The following is a 10,810-nucleotide window of genomic DNA, read 5'->3' as shown; positions in this document are numbered from 1 at the left end:
TTTCCACCGACAGAGAAGGACTAGAAAATCTACCTGAAAATCCATCAGAACCCATTGATTCTATCCTGACATCAAACACTTACAGGGAATGTGTCATCAGAAAGTGACCCATTGTTTAATTCATGTTTTGTTTTACATTATTTGTTATATTTTTCCCAATTACAATCTTTATAAAAAAAAAAAAAAAATAATTATCTTGTAGGTTTCACATCGGTCACTGGGGTTTTTAGACTCCAGTTTCAGGAAACAACACATGTACATAGCCACAATACTCAGATCAAGACCATTATCTTCTGTATTGAAGTGTCTAATGAGCATGTGCAAAGGTCATTGTGAATGGTGGATCCTGTGTTATCTACTGTATATAAAGGTGTTATCAGCCATTGTACAGGAGGAGAGCTGTGACATCACCTATTGTGAATGGTGGATCCTGTGTTATCTACTGTATATAGAGGTGTTATCAGCCATTGTACAGGAGGAGGTGAGCTGTGACATCTATTATGAATGGTGGATCCTGTGTTATCTACTGTATATAGGTGTTATCAGTCATTGTACAGGAGGAGGAGGTGAGCTGTGACATCACCTATTGTGGATCCTGTGTTATCTACTGTATATAGGTGTTATCAGTCATTGTACAGGAGGAGGAGGTGAGCTGTGACATCACCTATTGTGGATCCTGTGTTATCTACTGTATATAGGTGTTATCAGTCATTGTACAGGAGGAGGAGGTGAGATGTGACATCACCTATTGAGAATGGTGGATCCTGTGTTATCTACTGTATATAGAGGTGTTATCAGTCATTGTACAGGAGGAGGAGGTGAGCTGTGACATCCCCTATTGTGAATGGTAGATCCTGTGTTATCTACTGTATATAGAGGGGTTATCAGTCATTGTACAGGAGGAGGAGGTGAGCTGTGACATCACCTATTGTGGATCCTGTGTTATCTAGTGTATATAGGTGTTATCAGTCATTGTACAGGAGGAGGTGGTGAGCTGTGACACCTATTGTGAATGGTGGATCCTGTGTTATCTACTGTATATAGGTGTTTTCAGTCATTGTACAATAGGGAGAGAAGATGAGCTGAGTGTAGAAGTGTTAATAGCAGATCCACTATTCAGAATAGGCGATGTCACAGCTCACCTCCTCTTCCATTAACAATGACCTTTTGCTATGATTAGAGCTTGCTCAGTTAAGGCGTCTACACAAGTAGGGCTTGTGCACACATTGCAGATTTGCTAGAAAAAAACTGAAGCAATCCTGATGCCAGCAAACTGAACGAGAAACCGGAAGTGTCATGCACGCGTTGCTTATTGGTGACTTGCAGATTTGGCGCACAAAATAATCCGCAGCTCGTCAATTCTATGCGGTTTTGACCATTGACTTCACTCAAAAGCGCAGGGCAAAAACACGCGATTTTCTAGCTGCCTTTATCCTACCAAGAGATACAGAAATTTCTGCATCCAAATACTCAACGTGTGCACAGAGTCTTAGGGTTTCAGTCATTCTGTTGCTGCTAATGTTGATGTGACCAACAGAGAGCAAAAGTCTTAACATTAGGCCTTATGGCCAGTGTGTTAATTGCAAGATTTCTTTTTAATATAAATGATATAAAAAAAAGATAAAATAACTGTGTTTAAATGTGATTTTAATGTATTTCCTGATGACAAATTTCCTTAATCCGTGCCGCATCGCTGATCTTTACAGGGAGGGTTTACATCCTGAAGTGTGAATTGTGCTGAATAGTGACGAGCGCGCGTGCTGGGATCAGGTGTTATCTGAGCATGCTTGAGTCCCCGCGGCTGCATGTCTCGTGGCTGTTCGACATTCTCAACATATGCAGAGATTCCCTGACAATCCCTGCGTCTCTTGCAGCTTTCGAACAGCCACGAGACATGCAGCCGCGGGGACTCATTAGGACATGAGCATGCTCAGATAACACCTGATCCCTGCACCCTCGCTCATCACTAGTACTGAACTCATCAGGGGGGTCTGCAGTATACACCGGGGGGCTGTTATCAGTCATGAGAACGGCTTTTCCCACCCATAACAGACTGCTCTGCTGATAGCAAGCAAAGGGGATAAAGACCTGAGAGCTAACAATGAAGCCCGGGCCGAGATCCGCCATACGTTAAACAGTACTTGGGTCTCTGAGACCCTCTCCCTCTATAGGCCCCATGGGGGTCTTATGATACAATCGCATGTCTTGTTATATAATGCCAATTATTGATTCCCACAAATTCCAGCCATCCACAGAAGTAGCGTGTAGGTGAAGCATGAACACGGCAGATCCTGGAGACTTTCTATGAGCCGTACACTGCTCTGTGCATGCTTTCCTGCAGAGATCGCACGCTCCGGCTTTCTGAGCAGTGCCCATATGGCAGGCGCTTACGACAATTGGTCTCAGACCAGAGATCAGAAATAACAATATACACCCCCTTTAAGAAACCACAAACGAGCGGTAATCCAACATTCCGTAGCGCTGGTTTATTGGTGCACAAATCTTTATTCTATCATGGCGGAGGCCATGAAGCAGTCCTGGAAAAAGCGGTGGCATCGGTCCACTAGTCCCCGATGGTGCGGAGAAGTCCTGGGCGCTCGCTCAGACAGATGAGGTATAGGGACCCCCCATTAGGCCAGGACCACCTGGTGATATGAAGGTGGTGATGACATTGCTGTGCATTACGCAACTAGTGGCTGATTTTTTTCGGCTGCAGACGATCTCACCTCATAGGCTTCAATGCAACTGGAGCGCCACTAGTCTTTTAAGGGTCACATGATGTCATGCACACGGTCTTCAGGCCTCAAGAGGGGTCTCCAACCCCGAGACCGAAGCCCCTGCGCCATCTTGCCATGTTTGGCTCCTCATCCCCATGGCAGCTGTAGAGGATGACTGCCGGCCAGGGGACAAGTCATTAATACCCGGCCCGATGCACCGGATCGTCCCCTACTTAGCGGGCGGTGAACCTTGTGGTGGCCTCGCTAGTACGGTAATTCCAAATGCCGCCAAACCTGAGAGACAAAACATTGTGAGCAATGATATTTACAACACTTAAAGGGGTTGTCCATAATTTATTTTATTTTTTTATAAATAGCTGGGGTCCGACCTCTGTGCCCCACAGCCATCCTGACAATCGGTGCGCTGACTAATGGCTGCTGTGGGCAGGGCCGGCTCCAGGTTTTTGAGGGCCCCGGGCGAAAGAGTCTCAGTGGGCCCCCCCTTTAACACATACCCCGATTCATGATCGCATATAAACACAGCCATGTAGTATATAACACTGCCCACGTAGTATATAGCAGCCCACGTAGCATATAGCAGCCCATGTAGTATATAACACTGCCCATGTAGTATATAGCAGCCCACGTAGCATATAGCAGCCCATGTAGTATATAACACTGCCCATGTAGTATATAACACTGCCCATGTAGTATATAGCAGCCCACGTAGCATATAGCAGCCCACGTAGTATATAGCAGCGCAGCCCACATAGTATATAGCAGTGCCACTCACTCAGGCACTGGTAGGACTAGGAGCTCCTCCTGAATCTGCCTCATAACTTCAGCAGCACGGCAGCCAGCCAGGGGCGGAGAGCAGAGCAGAGAACGTGCTCTCTCCCCCCACAAACAATGTCACACTGGCTGCCTTCTATTAACCCCTACGTGTGCCTGCCTGGCTGCACTGACTGAGTGAGAAGATGCTTGTGTCAGAGCTGGCACATAGGGGTTAAGAGAACGCAGCCAGCAGTGACTTTGTGGGCGGAGAGAGCACGTTATCTCCTGCTCTGCTCTCCCAGCTGTATCTATGACAGCATGAGTGGGCCCCCCTCTCTCCCCAGGGCCCCGGCATTTGCCCGCTGTGCCGGGTGCTGACGCTGGCCCTGGCTGTGGGGCATCGATGTGGGAATTATTTCATCCCAAACTAATCATAGCCACTAGAAATCCATTTTAAATGGCTTGGCCCAAATCAAACAAGAAAAAAAATGTATTTATTGGACCCCCAGTGATCACTAAATCTGGGGTCTGGAGCCCCCCCATTTCAGAAGGAATTCTCATTTCATTGGCTGCCATTACTCCACTACTCTCACCTGATTGGCTTCCGTTATCCCACAATTCTCATTTCATTGGTTGCCATTACTCCCACCTGATTGGCTGCCATTATTCCACGAGTCTCATTTCATTGGTTGCCATTTCGCATTACTCTTATCTGATTGGCTGCCATTACTCCACTACCGCCAAAACTCTCATCTGATTGGATGACATCGTTCCTGCACTGGCATCGGCCTCTTTTATAGCTTACCCATAGCGAACATGATCTGAGCCATGGTGCCCATAGAGCTCATGTTTCCCACCACGTGTCTCCGAGCTTTAGCGTACACGTAGCCGCCGGCACCAATCAGGCCGCCCCCGCACAATAATCTGCAGGTAAAGCAGTTCTCCAAAGTCCGCGGGGACAGCAGAGACTCACGGCCGCCGGCGGTTGACATGACGGGCAGCGGAAGTGTTACCGGAAGTGGTGCAGCTGAAAGTCACCCGCTCTGACCACGCCCCCGCAGCACGTGTCTGCAGATGAACGTCACCACGCTCTGACCACGCCCCCGCAACGTGTCTGCCGCTGAACGTCACCCAGCTCTGACCACGCCCCAGCAGCACGTGTCTGCAGCTGAACGTCACCCCGCTCTGACCACGCCCCCAGCAGTCTGCAGATGAACATCACCCCGCTCTGACCACGCCCCCCGCAGCACGTGTGTGTGCCGTGTCCCGCCTCCTCCCGTGTCTGTGCTCAGCTCTCCCGGTGCCGCACTGTATGAGCCTCCGGGCCTCATTCACATGCTGCGGTTTTATCACGTTTTCGTAGTTTTTTTCGTTTTAATGCTTTTATTCCCCTCTCATCTGCCGAAGGCCATATCATTTTTTTAATGTTCTCATTTTCCCGTCCCCATAGCCGTATCAGGATTTATCTTTTTTTTTTTAGTTTCACCTTATAATTTATTGAAAAGGGGGTTAAAAATTTGGTGAAATAGCAAAAAAAAAAAAAAGCAATTCTGACTTTATTTTTTACATTCGTTATTGGAGTTTAAAAAATGTAAAGCAAAAAAAAAATTGGTTTCAGTTGTCGCTTCCCAGATCTACAACTTTTTTTTAGTTTTTCTGTCTACATAGCTGTGAGGGCTTGGGTTTTGTTTTCTTTGCGTGCTGAGCATTTTTTTTTTTTGCATTTTAATTTATACATTTTTATTAATATTTTCTATTGGATATTTTCATTGCATTTTGTAGGGAGGTGCAGAAACAAATACGACAATTCTGGGGTTTCCATTTTTCCCCATTTACCTTAAGGCACATACGTCAAACACTGGCCCTCAGGGTGATTATATTTGGCCCATGAAGCCAGAGACTGTGTGGCCATTATACTGTATAGAGGACTATGTGGGGCCATTATACTGTATAGAGGACTATGTAGGGCCATTATACTGTATAGAGCACTATGTGGAGCCATTATACTGTATAGAGGACTATGTGGGGCCATTATACTGTATAGAGGACTATGTGGGGCCATTGTACTGTATAGAGGACTATGTGGGGCCATTATACTGTATAGAGCACTATGTGGGGCCATTATACTGTATAGAGGACTATGTGGGGCCATTGTACTGTATAGAGGACTATGTGGGGCCATTATACTGTATAGAGGACTATGTGGGGCCATTATACTGTATAGAGGACTATGTGGGGCCATTATACTGTATAGAGGACTATGTGGGGCCATTATACTGTATAGAGGACTATGTGGGGCCATTATACTGTATAGAGGACTATGTGGGGCCATTATACTGTATAGAGGACTATGTGGTGCCATTATACTGTATAGAGGACTATGTGGGGCCATTATACTGTATAGAGCACTATGTGGGGCCATTATACTGTATAGAGGACTATGTGGGGCCATTGTACTGTATAGAGGACTATGTGGGGCCATTAATAATAATAATAATAATCTTTATTTATATTATTATTATTATTAATGGCCCCACATAGTCCTCTATACAGTATAATGGCCCCACATAGTGCTCTATACAGTATAATGGCCCCACATAGTCCTCTATACAGTATAATGGCACCACATAGTCCTCTATACAGTATAATGGCCCCACATATTATACTGTATAGAGGACTATGTGGGGCCATTATACTGTATAGAGGACTATGTGGTGCCATTATACTGTATAGAGGACTATGTGGGGCCATTATACTGTATAGAGGACTATGTGGGGCCATTATACTGTATAGAGGGCTATGTGGGGCCATTATACTGTATAGAGGACTATGTGGGGCCATTATACTGTATAGAGCACTATGTGGGGCCATTATACTGTATAGAGGACTATGTGGGGCCATTATACTGTATAGAGGACTATGTGGGGCCATTATACTGTATAGAGCACTATGTGGGGCCATTATACTGTATAGAGGACTATGTGGGGCCATTATACTGTATAGAGGACTATGTGGGGCCATTATACTGTATAGAGGACTATGTGGGGCCATTATACTGTATAGAGGACTATGTGGGGCCATTATACTGTATAGAGGGCTATGTGGGGCCATTATACTGCATAGAGGGCTATGTGGCACCATTATACTGTATAGAGGACTATGTGGGGCCATTATACTGTATAGAGCACTATGTGGGGCCATTATACTGTATAGAGCACTATGTGGGGCCATTATACTGTTTAGAGGACTATGTGGGGCCATTATACTGTATAGAGGGCTATGTGGGGCCATTATACTGTATAGAGGACTATGTGGGGCCATTATACTGTAGAGAGGGCTATGTGGGGCCATTATACTGTATAGAGGACTATGTGGGGCCATTATACTGTATAGAGGACTATGTGGTGCCATTATACTGTATAAAGGACTATGTAGGGCTATTATACTGTATAGAGGACTATGTGGGGCCATTTTACTGTATAGAGAGCTATGTGGGGCCATTATACTGTATAGAGGACTATGTGGTGCCATTATACTGTATAGAGGACTATGTGGTGCCATTATACTGTATAGAGGACTATATGGTGCCATTATACTGTATAGAGGGCTATGTGGGGCCATTATACTGTATAGAGGACTATGTGGGGCCATTATACTGTATAGAGGACTATGTGGTGCCATTATACTGTATAGAGGACTATGTGGTGCCATTATACTGTATAGAGGACTATATGGTGCCATTATACTGTATAGAGGGCTATGTGGGGCCATTATACTGTATAGAGGACTATGTGGTGCCATTATACTGTATAGAGGGCTATGTGGGGCCATTATACTGTATAGAGGACTATGTGGGGCCATTATACTGTTTAGAGGGCTATGTGGGGCCATTATACTGTATAGAGGACTATCTAGGGCTATTATACTGTATAGAGGACTATGTGGGGCCATTTTACTGTATAGAGAGCTATGTGGGGCCATTATACTGTATAGAGGACTATGTGGGGCGATTATACTGTATAGAGGGCTATGTGGGGCCATTATACTGTATAGAGGACTATGTGGGGCCATTATACTGTAGAGAGGGCTATGTGGGGCCATTATACTGTAGAGAGGACTATGTGGGGCCATTATACTGTATAGAGGACTATGTGGTGTCATTATACTGTATAAAGGACTATGTGGGGCCATTATAATAATAATAATTTTTATTTATATAGCGCCAACAAATTCCGCAGCACTTTACAATTAAGCGGGGGCATGTACAGACAAATTCAGTACAAGTTAAGACAATTTAAACAGTGACATTAGGGGTGAGGTCCCTGCTCGCAAGCTTACAATCTACAAGGAAATGGGAGGACACAATAGGTGAAAAGTGCGTGTTATTTCAGGTCTGGCAATTATAATAAATAGGGATTTTCATATAAAGCTGCATGATCCGGTCATCAGCCCGTGTGTTTAAGTGCAATAGTCAAGCATCAAGTGCAGTTATCATGTGCATGGAGGGTGTGGAGACAGATGAATAGTAGGGTGCAGATTCACATGCAGATAATATTTGGAAGGAGGGAACAGGACAAAGTTAGTTTACAGAGTAGTTGATTTGGTAGGCTTGTTTATACTGTAGAGAGGGCTATGTGGGGCCATTATACTGTATAGAGGACTATGTGGGGCCATTATACTGTATAAAGGACTATGTAGGGCTATTATACTGTATAGAGGACTATGTGGGGCCATTTTACTGTATAGAGAGCTATGTGGGGCCATTATACTGTATAGAGGACTATGTGGTGCCATTATACTGTATAGAGGACTATGTGGGGCCATTATACTGTTTAGAGGGCTATGTGGGGCCATTATACTGTATAGAGGACTATGTAGGGCTATTATACTGTATAGAGGACTATGTGGGGCCATGTTACTGTATAGAGAGCTATGTGGGGCCATTATACTGTACAGAGGACTACGTGGGGCCATTTTACTGTATAGACGACTATGTGGGGCCATTATACTGTATAGGGGACTATTTGGGGCCATTTTACTGTAGAGGACTATGTGGGGCCATTTTACTGTATAGAGGACTGAGTGGGGCCATTCTACTGTATAGAGGGCTATTTTACTGTATAGAGGACTATCACCTCTCCTTAGGATGATAGATGATAACTTGTTGATCGTTGTAGGTCCCAGGGGTCGGACCTTCACTGATCGGCAGGATGGGAAATTTTTATTCTCGAAGTGGAACAATTACCCGGTTACAAAATGGATTATCAGGTTGGACACCCAACCGCCTCTCCATTCCTTCTCTATGTGGCTGCCTGAAAAATCAGAGCGTGGAGCTCAAAAGACCCATAGAAAATGAATGCAGCGGAAGCAGGGCAGGAGGTAAAAGTGCCCCAGTGGTCGGACCCCCACCAATCAATAAGTTATCACCTATCCTGCAGTTAACTTATAACTTGTTTTCCTCTTAGAATAAGTTTATTATGAAAAAACAAGCACAAAAAACCCGAATACTTTATGGGCGCAGTCAGAAGGCCATATAAGTTGGAGCAAGATCGGACAGCAGTGTGCGGACTGGTTGGCAGCTCTACCGACCCAAGCGTGAGAGCTGCATAGAAACACGTGAAGCTGTTATGCTTAGGTCGTGAAAGCCACCTGCCAGTCCGTGGAGTGTTCCAATTTGCTCCGACTTATACGGCCGCCTGACTGCACCCTAAGAAGAGCTTTTTTTATTTTTTCTTGAAAAAATACATAAAAAAATAATGCTCAAAATACTAGAAACTGCCAGAGGAACGATAGATATACAGCTTTTATAGGCATGAGGGTTGCTTCACACACACTTTATTAACCCAAAGGATGCAAGTGGAGGAAACCACCCCAGGAATTTTTTTATTTTATTTTTGTATTTCCTTTAATATTTCCCTCTCTGGCTTTCTCGTAAAAGGAAAGTCGAGTGTCAGGATCTTGATCTTTGAGCTGAAGCTCCTCCTGCGCAGGTCTTTGTGCTTGTTCTGCTCCCGAGATCAGAGGTTCCTTTGTGTAATACAAGCGACACGCTGCCCGAGTGGACGTCACGCAGATCCATAACGTCGCCTTCCCGGTGAGAACCTTGATGCATGGGAATAACAAGTCCTTGTATAAATTGCTCTCATAGCAAGAACTGCAGGATATCACTAGTGGAAATGAAGTCACAAAACAGCCCAAGTCCAACACTGGAGGTACCCATACCCTGCCAATGTTTGGAGAACGGAGAGGGGGACAGATGATGCTGTGCACCTAGGGACAAATTTTGGCCATACCCCAATACTCGCCCATTTCTTTCTCCCCTGGCAGGAGTTGTCAGAGGGGTGCTTGCAGTGAGGGGTAGTCAGCAGACGCCAGAGACTGCAGGGTGTAGACCCAAATCCGGGATTGTCCGCTGTATCTGGGACAGTTGGCAGTAGAGAGGAGCAGATCGATTCCCGGGTCTCTGGTCCAGCATCGCGGTCAAGTGGTACCTGGCAGATGGATGGGAGGCCTCGAATCTCTAACCTTCTGGCATCCCCGACGTGGCTTTTCATAGTCCGGGCAGCGGTACATCATCTGGGCGTCTTGTTCCATCTCTAATTGGGACCTGTGTGTTTAATTTCTGTTGATTCACAATTGGAACCTCCAGAACTTTCTCTCCTTTATGTAGCTTCACTATACGACATTCGGCTTTTTTGCGTCTCTAAGGCAGTGTTCACACGTTGCAGAAATAGTTTTTTGTTTTCTGCAGGATCCGCACCAAACTACACAATAAACAATCTTCTCCCCCTTATTTGATGCGTTTTTGGTGCAGGTGTGTAGTGTTTTTAATAGTACAGAAAAGCTTCAAAAAACGTAATAAAGGAACGGCAGGTTTTTTTTTTTTACATGTGCTTTTTTTTTTGGGTCCATACAGAAGGGAGAAAAACAAAACCGCACAGTTCAGCAGCGTCTGTAGATGCACAGCGGGCGCAGTTCTCATGAAATCACATGCACTTTGCTTGGACAGTTAAGTACAGCAGAATTTTTGTGCAGAAAATACGCAGCATTTACGCTACATGTCAACACGGTCTAAATTTCCAAGCACAGTGGATGTCATTCCATTAAATCGCTGTCCTCGGTGCGTTTAAAAATGCTGCTGAACTCTGCTGTTTTGGTGGAATTCTTCTTCGGGAAAAAAAAAACTGTTGCATTTTTAAGTACAGTTTTTCTGTACTGTTAAAAAAACAAAAAACTCTGCTTCACATCTGCCCCAAAATCGCACCATAAAAGAAACACAGCAAACACGCAATAATCAGAGAAGATTGCTATTGTGTTGT

The sequence above is a fragment of the Ranitomeya imitator genome, chromosome 9 (genome assembly GCF_032444005.1).
Source record: "Ranitomeya imitator isolate aRanImi1 chromosome 9, aRanImi1.pri, whole genome shotgun sequence".
Lineage (NCBI taxonomy): Eukaryota > Metazoa > Chordata > Amphibia > Anura > Dendrobatidae > Ranitomeya > Ranitomeya imitator.
The sequence above is the reverse complement of the archived record's forward strand: the minus strand, read 5'-3'. Positions refer to the sequence as shown.